The 23,436-nt window shown below is 38.1% G+C and overlaps 1 protein-coding gene across 1 annotated transcript in view; it reads left to right on the top strand.

The window, feature by feature from the left end:
- The window catches only part of LOC145769674 (coiled-coil domain-containing protein 63-like), a 171,967-nt gene that overhangs the window by 35,097 nt on the left and 113,434 nt on the right, over positions 1 to 23,436 (top strand). The gene's annotated exons all lie outside the window — the stretch shown is intronic.

A 23,436-nucleotide genomic window follows, 5' to 3' on the forward strand; every position in this document is an offset into this window, starting at 1 on the left:
TGCGCAGAGCGAAGTCGTTCTCGCGATGTCCTGAATGTTTTAATCACAACTATGATATTATTTTATTAACGGGATTATACTTTTCGAAATGCGTTTTCTGCAGCAAGGACATGTAGCTATTTTTTGTTCACAAGTTCGGCAGCAACATAAATGTCCGCATGGTAAAACTTTGTAGGTGTGAAGTACCTTGTTGGGTGGTTATAAAACAATCTATTTTTCATTACATTGTAAGTCCTAAATATACCTAAAGCGTAGCCTACTTGAAGGTCATGAAGGTATTGACGCTTTTTTAATATTTTTTTCTTACTCAACCAACATAAAAATAGCAATCTCAGAACATATTAACTGATGTAGTGTTGCTGATTTTAAGCTGTAGACCTAGATTTGTTACATTTTGTGAACTTCCGACAATAGCCCTTTTGTCGGTCTGATTGTAACCAATTTTTTTTTCAAAGCTTCATTACATTTTGAGCAGGGAAACAACCTATTGAGCAGGGAAACAACCTATGTTTTCGGTTATTTAACGTTACAGGATACCTTCTGTGTCATCGCTTTTGTTTCATGATGCTGCGCATTGAATGTTTTAATCTCGTAGGCGGTCATAATTGTCTTGTCTTAATTTCTTTCATTACAATTACATAAAATGATACATTATATTACATATGAGAGCTTGTAAATGACGTGATTTTAACTATTTTTCATTTTCGCTAAAAAGTACTGCCATAATTATTATTATGATACAATACTAGTCCTAAACACACCTAAAGCATATACTTGAAGATCATAAAGGTTTATCAACGTTATTTGTATAATGTTTCTTGCTCAACCAACATAAAAATATCAATCTCACAAAATATTAACTAATGTAGTGTTGCTGATTTAAACTGCAGATCTTTTGGTTTTAGGCATATAGAGCATCACGATTTAAATACCATATGTCAACACATGTTTGTTCTTTTTCCCGTACAATACGTAGTGCGGCTGATCGCGTTTAGAAAACTGTCTGTATGTGTATGGGCGTAAAATTTATTGATTGGTTTAATATGTAGGATATGATTAAGTCATCATTATAATCCATCGTCGGTTTGTTCCCCACTAGTGGGGGTGGCCGATTGTTTCCGCGCAGCAATTGTTTTAATCCCTTTTCTCCATTTCACCCTGTCCCTTGCATCTTCCTCCTTCAGTCCGACTTTTTTAAATTCATCCTTCACTTGTTGTTTCCACGTTCTTCTTGGACGACCGCGTTTCCTCTTCCCATCCACCTTTAGATCTAGTGCCTTTTTAAGAAAGCTTCCTTCCTCCCTCCTTATCACATGTCCATACCATCTTACTCCATTTGCCCTTGCCAGTTGGTCTATGGTCTCTCTCATCTCTAGCATATCCAACAATTCTTCAGTCCTTTTTTCCCTTCTCGTTTTCACCCCACACATTGCTCTCACCATTGACCTTTCTGTTCTTCTCAGGATTGCCAGTTCACTCTCTCTCAATATCCATGTCTCGCTACCATATAGCATTGCAGGCCGCACACAGCTCCGATATACTTTCCCTTTCATCCTTAGTGAGAATTTTCTGCCATACAACATTTCCCCACATTCCCTGAACTTTGCCCAGCCCAATCTAAGTCAAATTTATAAAAGCTTTGTTAATTTTTTGTTGGTTTGGTTGCAGCTATGTTTTTTCTTAAAGCTGTTTACTTGCAGGAATAGAGTTTTCTCGATTGATTCTGGTGGATAGGACTATTGGTTCGATTCCAGGTCTTTCCGAATACTGTGTCTCATTCTTATGGGGAGTGGATCTTTCGAGTTTCATAACTTGTCGTTGATTGGTGGGATCTTCTGGTGGTTTTATTGGTATATCAATGAGGTGTTGTTTGGAATGTTTAGGTTGATGGAAGATTTCGTTGTACTTTGATGAATCTTTTAATCAGTGGATTGGTTTTAGTTTATTGTAAGGCAAATGATTGAAGGGTTTGTTATAATTATTATATTCTATGACTTGTCCAAAAAACTTAATAAATATTGCATTTAATCATCTTGAACCCTAATAAATACTGCATTTTATCATCTTTTCGGTTAATCTTCGTTTCGGTTTATGTTGATTTCGGTAAATTTTATTTTACCAGGTCTCCATTTCGCTGTAACAGTGGTTTCAGCTAAAACTTTAGTGACGTTGTATAAATGTAACTAAGCTGAAATACTAGCTTGGTCAAAACGACGTAACTTTAGGCTTATCGTGCAGGAATAACATTTACGATATTGTTTTATGATGCTTATTACAACTAAACCACTCTATGATAATAACATGACGATACAACTCAATACACAACCACTAAATTAAGGCAAAGAACCTCCCGCTTTGTTATTGTTCAATTTATATCTGTGTAGCTTATCGTGTTTATCATTTTGCTAAGCATTTGTTTGATAAAGATCATTGAAACAGTGGTTTTAGGTAATCATTGATAGTAATTTTGATAAAAGTAACTAAACTGGAAATTAAATTTGTTGATATAGTATCACTTAAAGATTGTAAGAATAATGGCTTGGTCAAAACAATGTAACTTTTGTCATTTGTGTTTGCATAAATAGCTTTTACTTTTTTTATATGGTGGTAATAACAGCTATACAATACATCGTTGTCTTTTATGGAACGAAAACACCCAAATGAACAGCTATGAAACAAATTGTTGTTACAACACATAATAACACTTGATATAATCACACTTGATAATAAGAACACACAAACAATATTCTGAACACAGATTTAAACTTTATAACTATGAAACAGAAACTTGTGATATTTTGTTGCAATTTCTTTAACCCTATCTGTAGCGACACAGGGCTTTATGAGGACGCCCCACTCTAGTAGTGAAATATTTCTCAGAAGGAAATATGCTAGAAATGTGAAATTTCTTGACTTTTAGTTTTTGTTCTTTGCGAATTTTCTAAACCTACACTGGTCAATTTTCTACCTTCCTGCCCTTCACAAAAAGCATTTCGTCTCAGGTGGCTAGATATTTTCGTGCAATGCTAGTGATATATACTTTAATGTAAGTGCAATATAAATATTAGTGCAATTACTTTGAAATGTAAAAACGCCCAAAAATTCCATATATTTATGAGCACACTCAGCACAGGTAATGTTTTGTTTAGTTTAGCATTACTTTATGTTACAATTCAAAAATTTCAATTTTGAAGCTATTTTTGGGAGAGGAGAATAAAAACCGACTTTCTGACGTCTTTTCGTCTCAAGCACTTTATTCCAATAAATTTGTTGGGTAAAAATTTAATTTCTATACCCACAATACACATTCGGGTGGAGTGAAAAATACTTTTTTTTTAATTTCAAAACAAGGTAGTGCTAAAATGAAGGAATATTGCTAAAAAACAACTTTGAAAGTGATTTTGGGGAGTAGGTCTTAATAGGGGCAGGCCTACCCCCCCTTTTAGGGACCGAAATCCCCCAAAATTGATAAACGGTCATAACTTTGGAACCAGTTGAGCTAAGGAGTTGGTTTTTGTATCAAATGATTCAGAATTACCATGTTCCTATCTGTTTTAAGAGAACTTTTTTCTTTTGCTGCATTATGAAAAGAGTTATAATAAATAATGTGATTTTAGCTCTTTATTTTGTATCTGCAGTACTGTATAGGCCTATAGCCTAGACAGTAAGGTTAGATCATATATGAAAATATCATGTCATGTTCAGATAATAATGATACATTGATACGTGTATGGCTGTATGCGCTTGAAACGTTTGTAGAAAGTTACTTGGTCATTATTGAGGATATTAATACATATAAAACATGGTAGGCTATAGGTATACACATTATGATACACAATAAATAGTACTTGACAGCTTAGAATGCTATTGGCAATGATTGCAAGAGACTTTAGAATTCTGGGTGCCTAATGCACAATTTGCGCATTGTAAAATGAATGGCAGTCATAACAAACTTTACCATGCAAAATGTTACCCCAGAGCAATGTCTATTGCTCAAATCAAGAATACAATCAAATTGTTCATTGGCATAAATCAGTTGATCATCCAACAAATTGCCTTTTAGTGTCAAATCGTTTCATGAGTTTGCGAGACCGTAACTTCTGTCTGATTATTCCATCTCTGTTTTCATAACCAGCTACCAGTGCGCTTGCCTCTGTAACCACTTTGATATGTCTCTCAACTGCTTGGTTATGACATGGATGTGAAAACCTTAAAGGGGTATGAATTGCCTTTTGTATTTCTTCAAGGGAGAGAAAATGTGTTAGTGGTGGTTCAATCATATCTGACTCGTTGAGGTTTACCAACTTATAGTAAGATTTTGCATTGAAATTGATTTTTGGAGTGAAAAATTTCCTTTGCTTAACTGATCTTGCTGATGACAAAGTTGTTTGGGTTGTTTGATCACAATTTACATCAGATTGTTCCAGATAGCCATGCTGAAACTGATGTTTGTTTTCAATAAGAAAAGTTTGTTTTCAATAAGAAACATTCCACTGCTTTCTCTCAGACTTAAGATCTTGTTGACAGCAATTCTTCTTGTGCTTTCATCGTCGTCACCTAACATTGCAAGAAGGACATTTTCTTGGTGTGCAAAGTATGCATTTCTTTGCAATGACACTTTTGCAATATCTGTCACATTTCTGTTTGGAAATCTTACTACTCTTTGCACCATATTGAAAAAGTTTACTGCACCACTTGAAATAGTTGGATTTCGCTTGATGTCAAACAATGATGAAAAATACACTTTAATAACAAACTTGGCAATGAGTTGCAAATTTTGTGATGGTTTTTCCAGTGATGTATATTTTCTTAAGATACGGCAGCCCAGTGTAAGCCAACGAGAATGGCATAGCGGTCCAGCTTCAAGTAACTCCAAATCTTTGTCAACATGCCCTAAAATAACTGCCCAGCATATGCGGTAAGCATAGTATTGGTCAGTGCTTAAGTCTTCAAGAACATTATTTGGCAATGATGGAAAGTTTCTACAAGATATAGATTTAAAACGTGCTATTGGCCATTCAGAAACCTGACCTGCTATAGATTTTCCAATTGAGCCTGAGAAGGTATCTGGGCTGGTGGTGTTTCCATCTAAAGGCATAAACACATGGCGAAGTGGCAACTCGTTTGCATGCAACAGACATATTGCCCATTGCAGTGGTCTGTGAAGTTGTTGCTCCATTTTGCAAATCACACCATTGTGAGCACCAGTCATTACTGCTGTTCCATCATTACCAAATAGCTTTAACTGATCTTCCAGGGTAGTTCCATGTATTTCGTTATATAGTGTGCTGCATATGGCAGCAGCAGTTCCATTGTCTGGAGATGTGTGAGTCAGGTAGAAATTACCAGGCTCTCCTAAAACTACGTAGTGCTCTTCCAATTCAACAGATGTGTAGTATTTGGCATTGGCATGTTTCATAACAAGAGTAGCGTCTTTTCTGCCATCTACATAACTGCTATCAACCAAATCAAACAGGCGGTTATCTTGTTGTTGTACAACTTTACGTTGCTTCAAGTGTTCTCGTCGTAACTTATTTCTATCGATGGTAAGGGTGTCATTTTCATCATTGATTGGGTCATGGTACTTCAAAACACTGCTTGCAATTGCTGCACCAGCTCTGTCAGAAATACCATAACGATCACATGTCAAAGCTAAATTTTTGTAAGAGCATCTGTTCTGTGTTACATGAGTTGAATCTGCTGATGAAAATTCATTATATGATGCATCGGTATCATATCCTGTACATTTACTATCTGATGAAGATAAATGGTAGAGTTAAGAGTTTGCAAATCATAAGTGCGTTTTAAGTTGCTGGAAATACGCTTAAGGTTGCTGGAAATACCTCATCTTGATTTTCTATGCTAAAACTTTACAAACTGACTTGTGCAACATATAAAAAATAGATAAGCAGATGCATTATCTGTTGAAAATAAGTAAACAAAATATTAATCTGTTTACAATTACAAACTGAACAAGAATTTTAACAAAATCACAAGTTTTTATTGCACAAACCAATAATCAAAAAATATTATTAACTAACTACAAACTTTATGTTCCATAATTCACAAACTGAAAAATAGTTTAGCCAATTTTATGTCTTTTTTTACAAGTTTATCTATCTTAATACGAGCTGTTTTCGTACGAGGAAAGCATGTCACGGGCTATCTTAGCCCGTGCGAATTAATCGCTAATAACGGAAGCTATGAAAATCACAGAGCCTAACTATTTTACCAGATAATAGCTATGTGTATTATTAGGGTGGAGTGAAAAATACTTTTTTTTTAATTTCAAAAAAAGGTAGTGCTAAAATGAGGGAATATTGCTAAAAAACAACTTTGAAAGTGATTTTGGGGAGTAAGTCTCAATAGGGGCAGGCCTACCTCCCCCTTTTAGGGACTGAAATCCCCCAAAATTGATAAACGGTCACGGTCATAAAATTGATAAACGGTTCATTTGCAATGCTGGAATTCTTGGCAACTGATGTTGATGGTTCCTGGACATGACATTTGGAGATTGCAGTTTGCTTTTGAACAAACTTTAAATCTGATTCAGCAAGTCTCTCTGGTATATTCAAGCATTTTGCCTTTCGTGATCCTTTTTGGTCTTCATGGAATTGAAAATCAATGTCTGTCACGCGAAGTTGATGTTTTACTTCTAATGCTCTCCGTTTACTTGGATGATGACAAAATATATCAAACAACTTATCCATTTTTGCCATAAAAGTTTCCACATCTGCTGAATATTTATCTTTTCTTGGTTTTTTGGGGTAATTTGCTAATGTTTGAAATCTACAAATTAACTCAAAAACTTTGTCTCTTGTTGTCGCACTTTTCATAGTATAAACGTTACACCAGGTCCAATGATTAATAAGTTCTTCTGCTATTTTCTTGGAAGTTTGCTTTTTGGTCCAGTTTTTTTTCATGCAACATGCGTTCTATTATGTTCCGGTTGGTAGGAAGTTGCCCTTCTGGAAATTTCTCTTTACCAACAAACACATAGTCCTTATGCAGAGTTTTTCTAAATACTGTTTTCATACTGTATAACCTAATATGATCCTGCAAATATTAGTGTTAGTTTAGTTAATAGTTGCCAAAAAACATACAGCTGGTAAGTGGTAATTCTTGAAAGCTACACAAATTATAATGACACTTATAACAGAAAACTATGTATATATGTCTATTTGTCAATATAATTATACCGTACTGAAGTAAGATACAACTTTTGTTTGTTGAAGCTGGCTTTTGAACTCTTGTAAAGCAAAGAAATTACCAACAGCAGCGTAAGAGGATACCGGTATCCAAGAATTCAAACTGTTAAGCTATTTATCAGTTGCTGTAGGCATAGCCTTACAGTGTACAACTTATCAGCTAAAATCACATTATTATAACTCTTTTCATAATGCAGCTAGAGAAAAAAGTTCTCTTAAAACAGACAGGAACATGGTAATTCTGAATCATTTGATACAAAAACCAACTCCTTAGCTCAACTGGTTCCAAAGTTATGACCGTTTATCAATTTCGGGGGATTTCAGTCCCTAAAAGGGGGAGGTAGGCCTGCCCCTATTGAGACTTACTCCCCAAAATCACTTTCAAAGTTGTTTTTTAGCAATATTCCCTCATTTTAGCACTACCTTTTTTTGAAATTAAAAAAAAAGTATTTTTCACTCCACCCTAATAATACACATAGCTATTATCTGGTAAAATAGTTAGGCTCTGTGATTTTCATAGCTTCCGTTATTAGCGATTAATTCGCACGGGCTAAGATAGCCCGTGACGTGCTTTCCTCGTACGAAAACAGCTCGTATTAAGATAGATAAACTTGTAAAAAAAGACATAAAATTGGCTAAACTATTTTTCAGTTTGTGAATTATGGAACATAAAGTTTGTAGTTAGTTAATAATATTTTTTGATTATTGGTTTGTGCAATAAAAACTTGTGATTTTGTTAAAATTCTTGTTCAGTTTGTAATTGTAAACAGATTAATATTTTGTTTACTTATTTTCAACAGATAATGCATCTGCTTATCTATTTTTTATATGTTGCACAAGTCAGTTTGTAAAGTTTTAGCATAGAAAATCAAGATGAGGTATTTCCAGCAACCTTAAGCGTATTTCCAGCAACTTAAAACGCACTTATGATTTGCAAACTCTTAAATTGTTTTTATAATCTTAATCTAAAAATCATAAAAAATTTTGGATGCGTCACATGAGACTTTTAAACGACAACACCGTTTACTTAAGGTTTCACCTCCATTCTGTTCTGAAAGCTTTATTGTTGAGCTGCTGTATCCGTGATCGATCCCATGCTTCCATTTATAAGAAGTATTTGTTGTCTTGTTAATACTGGGGTCACAAGTATTTTTTCACGTTTTCCACCCCTGTTATTTTTCTTAAACACACGCATGGTTTACTTTGTAGGTGCTAAATTTTTTATACTGGTAGTTTTATCAAGCATATTGGGTCAGTCCATCCTTAATCAACGATTTTTTCCAATTTGTCAACCCACGTTCTCCAAATTTTACGAAACTTGGTACACTGATTCCAATAACTAAAAAAATCATTTTCTCTAAATTTGAGCATTCTAGCTCGAGCGGTTTTGGAGATATGGCATTTTGAAATTTTCGCCACTAGGTCTAAATTGCGTCACGCTTCAGTGAATTTGAGCTTCTACAGCTTCCCCCTTACAGTAAATCGATGGAGTAAAATGCTATTTCCCCATTTTTGAGGATGTTGAATCCAAAAAACTGGGTTAGAACATTCTAAATTGTTGCCTTCATGGAGATTTTTGCTGTTTGAGGTGTCTCACTTTGTGCACATATTCCGAGCCGCTATGATACTTTATGAAAAAATGAAAAGTCATTTTTGGTAGTTGAAGATGATATTATTTGAATTTAGTGAATTTAAGTTTTGCATATGGTTGAGTAAAAAGTTATCAGTAATTCGAAAACGAAGTGTCATATGTTCTACATTACAGGTGAAATTAAGGACTTATTCTATCTATCAGTAACCTATACTCTGTGTATAATTTAGTAATGGATAATATCCCTTGTTCAATTGGTGTGCACTTGAATGAAAATGATGAATGTCATAAACAAACTCAAATTCGCCTGAAAGGCTTTCTCTCATTTGAAGAAATTGGTAAAGAACAACTGCAAATCTTACAAATGCATGCTGAACTGGATGACGACATTGTCTTGCAACATGGGAACATATGCTTTCACCATGAAAAGATTTTATTGCACAACTATGCGGTTTGTTTTTCAAAATGTTGTGACATATTTAACACACATTCAAGACTTTGGTCTCATAAAAAGCCAAAGGGGTCTCATGAAATCAATCTTGCCCACGCTTTATTTCTGAAAAATAAAAACCTAAAAGCTATTCCTGGACAAAAACTTTGTAGGAAATGCTGGACTCTTCTCACAGAAGATATGACAAATGATGATTCATCCAGCACATCCTCGATAAGTGACAAGTTATTTCATCTCATCATCTGAAAGTGAACTAGAAACAGAGCTCCATGGGAAATTGGAACATGTGGATTCATTAAAGAGAACCTATACAGGTTTAGATGCAATCGGCACATCTCCCATTACATTAAAATCTAAAAATAATCGTCAAAAACTATCTTACAGTACCGAGAAGCTTGGAAAAGTTACAAAACAATTGAATGAGACATTTGCACTGTAAGCAGTTGGTGTATTGGCAATGGATATTCAATGTACTTCGCAGGATGAAACGATTGAAGATCATAAAATAAATGCAGTCAAAGCAAAAGATTCGAATCTCATAATGGATGAATTAAAAAATAAGCTTTACAATGCTGACCGTGACGATAAGTATTCTATTTTAACTTTGAAACCAAATTCTTGGACACAAAAGAAAGCACAACAATTCTTTAATGTGTCAGATTATTCTGTGAGGCAAGCCATGATGCTGAAGGGAAAAAAAGGGTGTTGGGCAAACCTGCCACTGTAGGGAAAAAATACTAACTTTCAGAAGAAACCAAACAAATCATTCGTGAGTTTTATCTTGATAATGATCATTCCTTTTCACGAATCATGCCAGGTCAAAAAGATAAAGTGAGTGTGAAAAGGAATGTGCATGAACAGAAGAGGTTGTTACTGTGTAACGTTGATGAACTGTACTCCATATTCAAAAGGACACATCCTGATATTAAAGTTGGAAGAGCATCATTTTTTTCATTAAGGCCCAAACAGTGTGTCACAGTTTCTTCAGCTGGTACGCATACTGTCTGTGCAGTGCCGGATTAAGGGTCTGCTGGCCTGTAGGCACATTTTATAAGTGGTCCGAAAATCAGGGGTCCACGTCTTTTAGGCGCTGATAGTTAGGCGCTGGTCTAATAGGCGCGCACACTGTGGCGTCTGGATATTTAGGTGCGGAGCACTGTGGCGCCCGTTCATTTAGGTGCTATTCCTAGTAGTCTGTAGATTGTATCAGCTTGGCAGCTTGCCAGAAAATTATATCATGGCTTCAGTGAGTGAAGCTGCTAAAACCGACAATGCTTTTAACAATGCTTTTACAATACTCCATGTCTTTAACAGACATGGAGTCGTACTCAGTCAAAACCCCAAACCTCTGCAGCACTATGAAATATGCATTATTAACACAACATAACGCCACGTTTGTTTCGTTGAGTCACCCAACAAAAATGCGAATTTTTAAAAACATCAAAAAGGAAGTGGCAACATGTTTCAATTCGTCTTTTTAACGATTTTTGCAACCTTTAATTCATCTGCAAAAAAAAGAGCTATTAAGATGAATACTTATTAATTTAAAAAATAATTATTTTGAAAACATGACTAAATTTTTACTGATTTTAAAGTGGCCTGGATTTTTGACTGGCCTGTAGGCACGTGCCTACTTTGCCTAATGGTTAATCCGGCATTGTGTCTGTGTATGCACACACCACCAAAATGTGATACTTATGGCCAACAGCAGTAAGACAGATAAGGACTATAAAGATTTAATGAAGATGATTGTCTGCGACATTGAAAATAAGCAGTGCATGATGAATAGCTGCTCTAACTGTCCTGGTTTGAGAGTACTACAAGATTACTTGACAGATTTATATGCTGCTGAAAGTATAAAAAATTTCACATACCGACAGTGGATATCAATAGACAAATGCATGCTACAAACACACACTTCTTCAACTGAAGATTTTGTCCAGTTGTTGTCATGCACTGCTTATTTTCAATGTACACAGTAACAACCTCTTCTGTTCATGCACATTCCTTTTCACACTTATATACTTTATCTTTTTGACCTGGCATGATTCGTGAAAAGGAATGATCATTATCAAGATAAAACTCACGAATGATTTGTTTGGTTTCTTCTGAAAGTTAGTACTTTTTCCCTACAGTGGCAGGTTTGCCCAACACCCTTTTTTTCCCTTCATTATCATGGCTTGCTTCACAGAATAATCTGACACATTAAAGAATTGTTGTGCTTTCTTTTATGTCCAAGAATTTGGTTTTAAAGTTAAAATAGAATACTTATCATCACGGTCAGCATTGTAAAGCTTATTTTTTAATTCATCCATTATGAGATTCGAATCTTTTGCTTTGACTGCATTTATTTTATGATCTTCAATCGTTTCATCCTGCGAAGTACTTTGAATATCCATTGCCAATACACCAACTGCTTACAGTGCAAATGTCTCATTCAATTGTTTTGTAACTTTTCCAAGCTTCTCGGTACTGTAAGATAGTTTTTGACGCTTATTTTTAGATTTTAATGTAATGGGAGATGTGCCGATTGCATCTAAAACTGTATTGGTTCTCTTTAATGAATCCACATGTTCCAATTTCCCATGGAGCTCTGTTTCTAGTTCACTTTCAGATGATGAGATGAAATAACTTGTCACTTATCGAGGATGTGCTGGATGAATCATCATTTGTCATATCTTCTGTGAGAAGAGTCCAGCATATCCTACAAAGTTTTTGTCCAGGAATAGCTTTTAAGTTTTTATTTTTCAGAAATAAAGCTTGGGCAAGATTGATTTCATGAGACCCCTTTGGATTTTTATGAGACCAAAGTCTTGAATGTGTGTTAAATATGTCACAACATTTTGAAAAACAAACCGCATAGTTGTGCAATAAAATCTTTTCATTGTGAAAGCATTATGTTCCCATATTGCAAGACAATGTCGTCATCCAGTTCAGCATGCATTTGTAAGATTTGCAGTTGTTCTTTATCAATTTCTTCAAATGAGAGAAAGCCTTTCAGGCGAATTTGAGTTTGTTTATGACATTCATCATTTTCATTCAAGTGCACACCAATTGAACAAGGGATATTATCCATGACTAAATTATACACAGAGTATAGGTTACTGATAGATAGAATAAGTGCTTAATTTCACCTGTAATGTAGAACATATGACACTTCGTTTTCGAATTACTGATAACTTTTTACTCAACCATATGCGAAACTTAAATTCACTAAATTCAAATCGTCGTCGTCGTCGTCTGAGCTTCTGGGGCCGAGGGTCTATCCTTTTACCACCCCAGATTCACGATGTTCCCGGACTACACTGGAAGGCTGCTAGAGAGCAGCCAGTCTTTAGTTTCATCATCCATGACGCGCAGACCTTCCACTCCGTTAGGTGGCTTGAAGATGGTACAGTCATTGATGATGTGGTCTGCGGTCTGTTCCTCGGCACCACATTCACAGGAGGAGGAAGAAGCCATTCCCCATTGGTGCATGGTTGAGCGGAAAAGGCCGACGCCCGTACGGAGACGGTTGAGGCGCACCCACGCCTGTCTCTGTAGTGTCAGGCCGATTGGGCGCGTGTCGGCGTCGGGGATGAATGAATGGAGTCTGGTGGTGCTTGACCTCCATTCAGAATTCCATTTATGGTCCGCCCAAGTAGCCGCAGAGATGTCTTGTTCATCAGCTTCGTTGATCAGAAGCCGAGCGGCTGGCACGAATGGGTGTCTTGATTTCAGTCGGCGGGGGTGCCCGTTTGGGAAGGCAGAGATCCTGTGGTGGAGAAGATGATTAGGCTCCAGTGCCCGTCGACCGAGGGACAGAGTGGCTTCTTCGCGACGAAGCTCAGCAGGTTGGATGCCAGCGAGAATGGGGAGATTGTCCAATGGTGTGGGACGCAGGCATCCGGTCACTGTGCGCAGGGCGCTGTTTATGGCAGTGTCGATGTTGTGGCGGTGAGCACTGCGGCACCAGACAGGTGCACAGTACTCTGCTGAAGAGTAGACAAGGGCTAAGGCTGCTATTCGCAAAGTGTCAGCCCTCGCCCCCCAGCTAGAGCCTGCCAGGCGCTTCAGTAATGCAGCGCGAGATGTCAGTTTCTTGCGCAGTGACACCAAATGGTGGCGGTATGTGAGCGATCTGTCTAGTGTCACCCCAAGGTACCTTGGCTCGGGACAGAAGGACAGAGGTTTTCCGTTGTTGTGGACATGTAGCTCACGATCAGCTTCCCGATTGTGTAGGTGGAAAGCTGCCGCCACAGTTTTGGTTTCGCTGAGTTTCAGTCGCCAGTTCTGGAGATAAGCTGAGATGGTTTGCATGTCCTGGCTCAAGGTGTCTTCTAGATTTTCCCACGACTTTGTGGAGTGGAGAATTGCCAGATCGTCCGCATAAGCGTATTTTGCGGAGACCGTGGTTGGCAGGTCGTGGGTGTAGATGTTAAAAAGAAGTGGAGCCAGGACCGATCCCTGTGGGACGCCGTTTTTCAAGCGTCTCAGTCTGCTTCGCCGTGGGTTGCCGGTGGTGAGGGTGAAGCTTCGATTCCTGACAAGTTCCATAATCATATGGACCATATGTCGGTCAGGAAGCAGGCGAAGCAGCTTGTAAGTAAGGCCGCGATGCCATACGGTATCGTAGGCAGCTGTGAGATCTAGAAAGACAGCGCCGGCCTTCTTTTTTGCCTCAAAGCAGTCCTCGATGTCTTGGGTCAACAGTGTGACCTGATCTACAGTGGATTTTCCGCGCCGAAACCCAGCTTGCTCTTTTGGAAGGAGCGGGTCGATGATTGGGTTGACGCGGGCATAGATCAGTCTTTCGAGGATCTTGAAAGGAACACAGAGGAGGGATATCGGACGATAACTCCTTGGGTCCTCTGGTGGCTTGTGAGGCTTAGGGATCGCAACTACTAAAGCTCTTCTCCAGATTTTTGGGATTGTGAGGTGGTGCAGGCAGGAAGAGAGGAATCTACGTAACCAGGACTTTAGGGCATGGCCAGCATGGAGCACAAGCTCAGGGCAGATCTTATCGGGCCCTGGAGACTTGTGTGGTTTCACTAGGCGGAGGGCGGTGGCGAATTCCTCTGGAGTGAAGTCTCCAGAGATTGTTTCTTCTGGTGGTGTTTCCACTCGCCATAGGGCAGACACTTCCTTGGCAACAAGGCGGGATGCCTTGCGGTCCTTTGTCTTGTACACCCCGTTCTGCACTAGCTGGGAAGCGATGGCATTAGCAGAAACGGGGCACTGACGAGGGGAGTTTGCTGAGCGCCCAGTGAGGTTGTTGATGATGCTCCATGCTTTGCGGCTTGAGTGTGAGAAGTCGATGGTTTGGACAGCTTCGTTCCACCGCTCAAGCTTCTTTGTGTCCAGCCGCTCAAGTAGTCTGGTGGCGGCGGTGTTTGAAGCAGCACCACTTGTGGCGGCTAGGTATGAGCGGTAGAGAGTTTCACACTCAGAGTCCCAGCATGGTTTATAGCTGGTTCGATGGCCACGTGGTATTGTGGCCTTTGCCGCAGTTATTATGGCATTGCAGAAGTCCTGGTATGCCTCGTCTGCGTTGCATGTTTCAGTCGGTGGTAACTTTGCCGCAGACTCATTGGTCAGGAGGCTGTATTGATTCCAATCGGCTTTTTTGAAGTTCCATCGCTTCACCGGTGAACTCGGGACAGGAGCCACAAGTTTTGGGGCGGTGATGAGGGACGGCCGGTGTTGGGACCGCGGGAACTTCTCAAGCACACGTCTGTCTGGAAGAGAGCTGTCGACACTCGCGAAGGCCAAGTCAGGGTTTGTCCCTGTTCCCCAGCGGCCGGAGTGAAAACTGGCTGGTTCCTTTGGATTGAATAGGAGGGCAAGATGGTTTGTAGAGGCCCAGTCAGCCAGCAATTCTCCGTCGCTGCTTGTGTTGTTGTAGCCCCAGTCGATGTGCTGGCAGTTGAAGTCGCCAGCGTAGAGACTGGGGGAGGGGAACGTTGGAAGGGATGATGGCAACATTCGCGAGGGTGGGGGCTTGTAGATGTTGACGATGTTGTAGTCTGAGATACATATGCACACCCACTCAATCTCGGCATCAGTTGGAGATTGGTCGACAAACGTCCACTTCAGGCTCTCATGCACAAACGTGGCAATGCCGTGCTTCCTGCTTAAGGTAGACCCGGCTAGCGTGTAGTTGGGAATGGCTAGCCTATCTGCAGAAGTGCAGTGGGTCTCCTGGAGGAGGATGACGAGTGCCCGGTTGGTATGGGCAAGCTGCTCCACAACTTTGGTCTTGCTTGTTGTGTAGCCTTCTATGTTGAGCTGCAGAATGGTGGGGCGTCTGAACTTGCTATCAATTGCCCCTTGCAGCTGTGCCGTCCGGGTGGAGGCTCTAAATTCAAATAATAAAAAACTAAATTCAAATTCAAATAATACAATTCAAATAATATCATCTTTCAACTACCAAAAATGACTTTTTATTTTTTCATAAAGTATCATAGCGGCTCGGAATATGTGCACAAAGTGAGACACCTCAAACAGCAAAAATCTCCATGAAGGCAACAATTTAGAATGTTCTAACCCAGTTTTTTGGATTCAGCACCCTCAAAAATGGGGAAATAGCATTTTACTCCATCGATTTACTGTAAGGGGGAAGCTGTAGAAGCTCAAATTCACTGAAGCGTGACGCAATTTGGACCTAGTGGCGGAAATTTCAAAATGCGATATCTCCAAAACCGCTCGAGCTAGGATGCTCAAATTTGGAGAAAATGATTTTTTTAGCTATTAAAATCAGTGTACCAAGTTTCGTAAAATTTGGAGAACGTGGATTGACAACCTTCGTTGATTAAGGATGGACTGACCCTATTAGAATATATTACAATTCATCTGTAAAGATAATGATTACCTAAAACTTGCTGTTTTAAAATAACAACACAATATTTTTGAATCTTGGTAAGTTGTATTGCATAAATCAGTTTTAAAGCTGTTTTAATAAAATCGACTTTGGTAGGCTACATATGCGTTGCATTTTGCAAACTCCAGAACCACTGCACGAAATTTTTTTAAGAAATAAAGGAAGTTACGTTCTTCAGTTCCATAAAGGTCGATGCTTAAACTGCTTGTAATTATATCTAACCTAATAGGTAACCTCTAACAGATATACCAAACTATTTTACTACATTGAAAAATGTTTTCTAGCAACCCATTGTTTTACACGTTCTATATACCTCTAACTTTATGTAATAATTTTTCCATATCTACTTGCGGAATGGCCCGTTTCGGCTAGTCCGATTGGGCTAGTCCGATTCGGCTAGTCCGATTCGGCTAGTCCGATTTGGCTATTACCCTTTTCGGCTACAGCCCGATTCGGCTAGTCCGATTTGGCTAGTCCGATTGGGCTAGTTCCCTATTTGGCTGCAGTCTATATCGGTTAGTTCGTATTCAGCAATTTTTTGAAAATCAAACGATAATCCTTCTGTAATCCAACAAAATCCTTCTGTAAATCCAATGACGTCTTCTGTTTATTTAGAGAATTTTGTATTTACAAGAAAAACAAATTGAAATGAAATTTAGCAAAAAATGGTTGAACTATTAAATTGAACTGTTTGCTCAATTTATTTTTGAACTGTGAATGTTTGCTCAGATAAAATGGACATGCATCCTGCGTCGCCGTCTGCATGTAAACTTTGAACAGTGGTTCTCAACCGGGGTCCACGGACCCCAAGGGGTCCGTGAAGCGATTTCCGGGGGTCTGCAAAAGTTTCCGAGTTTTCAACATGACGGATAAATTAAGAAATTTAAAAATTGTTTGTGCTTTGTTTATGTATTAGCCTACAGTGATTCTTAAACTGTAAGTCGCAACGCACTGGTGCGCAGAGGTGGGCACCCGCTACTTTTAAAGTAGCGCGCTACCCGCTACCGCTACTTGGGCCAAAGTAGCGCGCGCTACCGCTACCCGCTACCAATTTACAAAAGTAGCGCGCTACCCGCTACCGCTACTCGGGCCAAAGTAGTGCGCGCTACCGCTACTTCTTCCGCTACTTTTGTCTAAAATGACACTAGGAAATAATGTCTAAAATCACACTAGTCCCTAGTGACGCAAAAATGACCTTGAAAACGAATGTTATCATTCGTTTACGCTGTCATTTTAACGTCGTTATAAAAAACACATTCTAAGGGAAATTTATTGTTACGCTTCTTTCAAAAACACGAGCATTTCAAAATGAGAGTCACTAAGTCCTGCACGCTTTCGCTTAAGCACATCTTTTCCAACAGAGAAAAGTCTCTCCACCGCAGCACTGGAAGGAATGGGGGTATTGTATGTAATGAAGAGATGTTTTAACTCGGTATTCGAAAAGCTCAAGGACTTGCTCTTGTCCGAAAAAAAGGCGTCCACAATTGTTGCTTCCTTCTGCACCGACGTGTCACGGGATGGCGCAAAGACTCCAAAAATACATCCTCGGAGTCGTGACTGGTGTTGGTGTGACGGTGTCACTCTCCTCAGTATCAACCTGGCTTGATGTCCCCGCAACAGTCAAATTACATCTGTCTTGACTTTTTCTCGCAGTGCGTCAGCATCATCCGTGGAAACGTAAGCAGAAATTGTAGCCACGACGTCTTGAAGGAGGGATAAAGACATGATGCCATAATGCATTTCATGTTGTAATGCCATAACGCATGTTGTTGAAGCACTTGTTGAATCGTTTCTTCACCCCTTCAAGGACTTTCACTTTCAACTCTTCACAGGTCACAAGATCACTGATCTCGGTCAACTTCTTCCCGCAAATTGTGATAGTTGGAAGCAAGACTCCGTAATATGCCTTGGACTCGCCCTGGAGAATGTCTAAAAAGCCTGGCAGATAGGCTTCATCACATGGAGATATACGCCGAAGAAGTTGACGTCAGCTAGAAAAGACCGAAACTTTGCAACCAAGCCGATTATATAGCTGCTTGACCACGCCAGTATTGCTAAAAAAACAAGCATTTTTTTCAATTTAAATTAAAAAGTAGCGGGTAGCTGGAGTGCGACTGAAAAAAGTAGCGCATCTCCCGCTACCGCTACTTTGGAATAAAAATCGCGCCGCTACTGCAGCCGCTATTCCAACTAAAAAGTAGCGCCGCTACCGCTACTTTTACCAAAAAAGTAGCGCCGCTACAAAAGTAGCGCGCTACTGCCCACCTTTGCTGGTGCGTCGTTTGAAATTGCAAAGGACATTGCACAAAGGTTTGGTTTCTTAACTAAAATATCATATAAATTACTTAAACTCTTTAATAAGGCTATGTTGGCTATGTTCAACTTAATTCTTTTGAGACAGCAGATTGTTGATCAATGATTGATTTAGAAATACAAACGTTAGTCAGCAGTCTATCACCACTCACAGGTTTGCAATGATTGTGATCATAACGAATTAATATTGATTTCAAATAAAAAAAGGGAGAAATTCTTAGTAACAGTCGCAAGTATTCTATTAACTTTTGATAAAAGTTATAGAAAAACATCAAATGAGCATATAGCTTACCGATGTTTGATCCTGTGTGCCAACATATAGCTCATTAGTCATAACATAAGTTCGTCAATCTCATCAATCGTCAAGTGCGTTGCGAATTCAGCAAATTCGTTTAAGTGTGTTGCTTTGAAACTTATGTACCATATGATTCCATAAGGAAACGCGATATACAAAAATTTCAAATCGAAATTTTTAGGTGTCCGCGACCGCTTCGAAGACACCAAAAGGGGTCCACCAAGACAAAAAGGTTGAGAACCACTGACTTAGAATATATTAGAATCCTCAACTATTACAAAATTCTAAACCCAACGATGCCTTTTGTTTATTTAGAGATTTTGTATTTTATTCCACAATTTATCGTTTCTTTTGCCTTTGAGTGCCTTCCCAGACGGCAAAATCCGTCATTTTTACAACGATTCAACGTGTGCAGACGTTAAATCAATGTAAAAATGGCGGATCTTATTGTCTGGGTGAGCCGTGCGATAAATTAAAGCCTTTGGTTGCGTCATAATGAATTGCGTAATTACCGCTCCTAATTACGCGCGTCGGTATTTAAAAGAGAATTGCGGAGAAAAAAGTGGAAAGTTGTTTACCACAGAAATGCATGTCACCGCACAATAACGAAATTCTGGAAAACCTTTTCGAATGCGTTGATTAATGATTTTAATTGGGAAAGAAAGCCAGAAAGTATACATTTTTTTATTCAGGTTAAAGTGAAACCACTCTACGTTGGACTAAAGCGCAAAGTAACTATCAAGTTGCCTTGCAAAGCGGAAGATCAAAGTTCGCAATACCGGTCGTAAAGTTGATTTTTTCCCAAAAATTAGGTCGTTGAAATCAATGCTTAATTACTCGTAACTTTCACGTGATATAGGCCTAATTTTTTTTTGTAGTCAGAGTGTAAAGATGGAGGTTTGATATTATCGAATTGAATCGCCGGTTAATACTTACCGCCGGTTAGTACTCTAAATTGATGGACCGCGTATTATCATAAAAAACTGTCGTCCGCTCATTTGCCAGTTTGACTATACTATTATGATAATATATGACTTTGTTTTAGAGCATCAAACTTATGCTATCTCCGTAATTAATAACTCGTATGTAAGTTTTTACATGTATTTTGAACAATAACACACTCGAACAACTAACAAAACACTTCTATTTATATATCTCATTAACCTCTATTGTTAATAATGAAAAATGTTGTTTTGATGTAAAAAACATATTTTGAACTAACCCAGACAACAAAATTCGTCATTTTTAATTTTTAAAAATGACGGATTTTGCCGTCTGGGAAGGCACTCAAAGGTAAACACTGGATAAAATGCAAGAATGCATAAGAAACGATATTGTAGAATAAAACACAAAATTCTCTAAATACACAGAAGGCATCGTTGTCGATTTTATGTGAGCAAACAGTTCAATTTAATAGTTCAAACATTTTTCGCTAAATTTCATTTCAATTTGTTTTTCTTTGTCGGAATGCAAAAGAAACCATATTGTGGAATAAAATACAAAATTCTCTAAATAAACAGAAGGCATCGTTGTCGATTTTATGTGAGCAAACAGTTCAATTTAATAGTTCAAACATTTTTCGCTAAATTTCATTTCAATTTGTTTTTCTTTGTCGGAATGCAAAAGAAACCATATTGTGGAATAAAATACAAAATTCTCTAAATAAACAGAATTGGATTTACAGAAGGATTTTGTTGGATTACAGAAGGATTATCGTTTGATTTTCAAAAAAACTGCCGAATAGGGAACTAACTGATAAAGACTGTAGCCCAATCGGACTAGCCAAATCGGACTAGCCGAATCGGGCTGTAGCCGAATCGGATTAGCCGAATAGTAGCAGACCCCTACTTATGAAGCACACAGGCAGGTCTTGGAAACGAAAATTAAGTTATGCCTGTCCTAATACATTGCCTTGTATCTAAACTACAAAATTTATCTGTTACACTGATCGATTCGTATAAAAACGAACCCATATTTCCCTAATTCCTATCAAATTCATATAACGAAATGTATCATACAGCTCAATTGGATGACACCCTTTAATAATCTGCTAGCACCGCCTGTTTGAATAGCTGAGGCACCTTCTATAGCACATAGTTTCATGATCAGGAGTTTTCACAGTCGATTTATGACTTAAACGTCTTTGTTTTATCATAGTCAAAACATTTTTTTTTTTTAAATTACAATAAACTGTTTTATGTTATTTAAAGCAGGCCTAATATATCAATTTTTAGGTGAGTCATGCGTACTGAGCACTTGTTTATACCAAACTAGATTGATCGAGTGATTTAAGGTGTTGGTCTTAAGTACCAATAAACTAGCGTCCGCGTGGGTTCGAATCCCACGTCTAGTATTATGATTTTGAGTTTTTTTTAAACGCATAATTCGATTTATTTTGTTTCTTTAACCCTTTGAAGGTTGGGGGCGGGGCTGTCAATTCATCTTTTTTGTATCAACAGTTGTATCTCTAAAACCACTGAGGCTACAACTACAAGATTTCTTGACTTTTCCTAACTTTTATTCACCACTATTGAGCTGAAATTTTGAGCGAATAAAGGTTATAAATTGAGAGATTTCAGGCATTTCTCAGCACATCCTCTGAAATATTTCATATCCTATTGTTCAACATTTTCCCACCAGCTGGATGAAAGTAATTAATTTGGCCCTCCTAACTGTTTCACAGCGTGAAGGGAATTGGCTGTATGTAAAATTATGTAAATAAATTTTAATCACAACATTGCAATACATGTTCTTCATTACTCTACCAAAAAATAATGTGTAAACTTACGCTACAATTACAGTCATAAGTCACCTCAATATTTCAACGTATATCATCATCATTCATCATTTTCAGCCTGTGAGAGCCCACTACAGAGCATAAGCCTTCCCCTTTTCATGCCAATTTACATGATTATGTGCTAGTTGGTACCAATTTGTTGTATTGCATTGTTTGTCAATGTCGTCCCTCCATCTCACTTTTGGTTTTCCTTTCTTTCTTTTGGTTTCTCGTGGTGTCCATGTTGTTAATTTTTTAGTCCATCTATTGTCCTGATATCTTGCTATATGACCTGTCCAGGACCATTTTGTTTCTTGATTGTGCTTGATATATCTCGTAATTTTGCTTGATTTCTGATCCATTCGGCAGTCTTTTTATCTCGCCATGTTAAACCCATCATGATTCGTTCATGTGCTCTCTGCATAGTTCTTAGTTTAAATGTTAATTTTTTTGTAAGGTTCCAAGTTTCTGCACCATATGTAGCGGTTGGAAGGATGCATTGATCGTAGACTTGTTTCTTGAGAGAAAGAGGCAGTTTTGACTTAAATATCAAACTTGCTCTTTCGAAGGTTTGCCATCCAAGTGATATTCTTCTTTTGATTTCATCCAAGTGATATTCTTCTTTTGATTTCAAGATATATATAGCGATCAACTTTTTCGATAGTCGCTCCGTCCAAAAGAATATTGTTGCCGATGTCTCCCAGTTTGTTAAACATAACTTTCGTTTTGTTAAAGTTCATATGAAGGCCAATCTTTTTGCTTTCTGTATTGAGTTCACTTAGCATTGTTTGTAGTTGTTTAGGTTGCTCAGATATAAGGATGATGTCATCAGCAAAACCGGGGATATAGTGAGTACCGGGATATGAAATCACGCGACCTCGCGAGAGCACTTCTGCGCACAGTAGTGTCACTGTTTGGCAAGAATTCAAAGTTTAAACAGGGCTGTTGGTGATTAGACTGAAAGTTGAAGACTAGTTATTAATGAACTTTGGTTGTGCAATAGGGACAGAAAGGCTAATGATTAATGAATGTCTATTGCATGCTAGTTTTCTGTAGGCTATCTGCAAATACACATCTAAATATTTTACAAGTGGATTTAGGCTAGGTCATTATTTAGAATTGTTCATTGAAGCAAATATCTGTGATCAGTGTTGCTTTCTGTGCAAAGTGGAATATAAGAAACAAAACAGGCAGTTCTGAGATTATTAAGGATCCTTTTTTGTATTAAAAACATGACTGAGGATACTTTTTATACAAATAATTAGTTTGTGGGCCTACATTGGATACCGTACATACCGTAGCCTTGTCATTGTAGTGAGAGCTTGAGTTAATTTGTCAGAATAAGAGCTAGTAGTAAGAGTATGAATTAATTTCAATACATCACACCATCAATAGCCTACACTAACTAGTATCATTGACTAATCCAATGTAGCTTTGTGCATATATTAAATTGTGCTAGGCCATAGGCAGGTGAAGCAGTTGAGCTCCTCTGTCATCAACAAAGTCACTAATTTAGGCAAAAATGTATGTAATTAAGCAATGTTTGGGCAACTATAAAACTAGCACAATCTGATAAAGTAGGCTATGTTAATTTGTTGTTTGTAGGCTACAAATCCATAACAGGATAGCAATATTTATACCCAAAGACATGAAATCATTTGTAAACCTTTGTGCATCTGCCCAAAATAGAAATTGCAAAAAAGCTTTAAACATACTGAATACACTTTTTGCTACTTCATGTCCACCTGCAGAGTTGTTTACTTGATTAAAAATATTAAAATCTTTTAATCACTCCTTTAGGAAACAGAAACATTTATTTAGTTTAGTAATAAGAAATATAGCCTATATATTGTGGAAAGACCTTGTTTTAGAGAAAATTGACATGTAGCTGTGCTCATCAGTTTCGAATACTTTGTTAGCTTAATGCTAGCTAATATGATATG

This window comes from Aplidium turbinatum, chromosome 4, assembly GCF_918807975.1.
Source record: "Aplidium turbinatum chromosome 4, kaAplTurb1.1, whole genome shotgun sequence".
Classification (NCBI taxonomy): domain Eukaryota; kingdom Metazoa; phylum Chordata; class Ascidiacea; order Aplousobranchia; family Polyclinidae; genus Aplidium; species Aplidium turbinatum.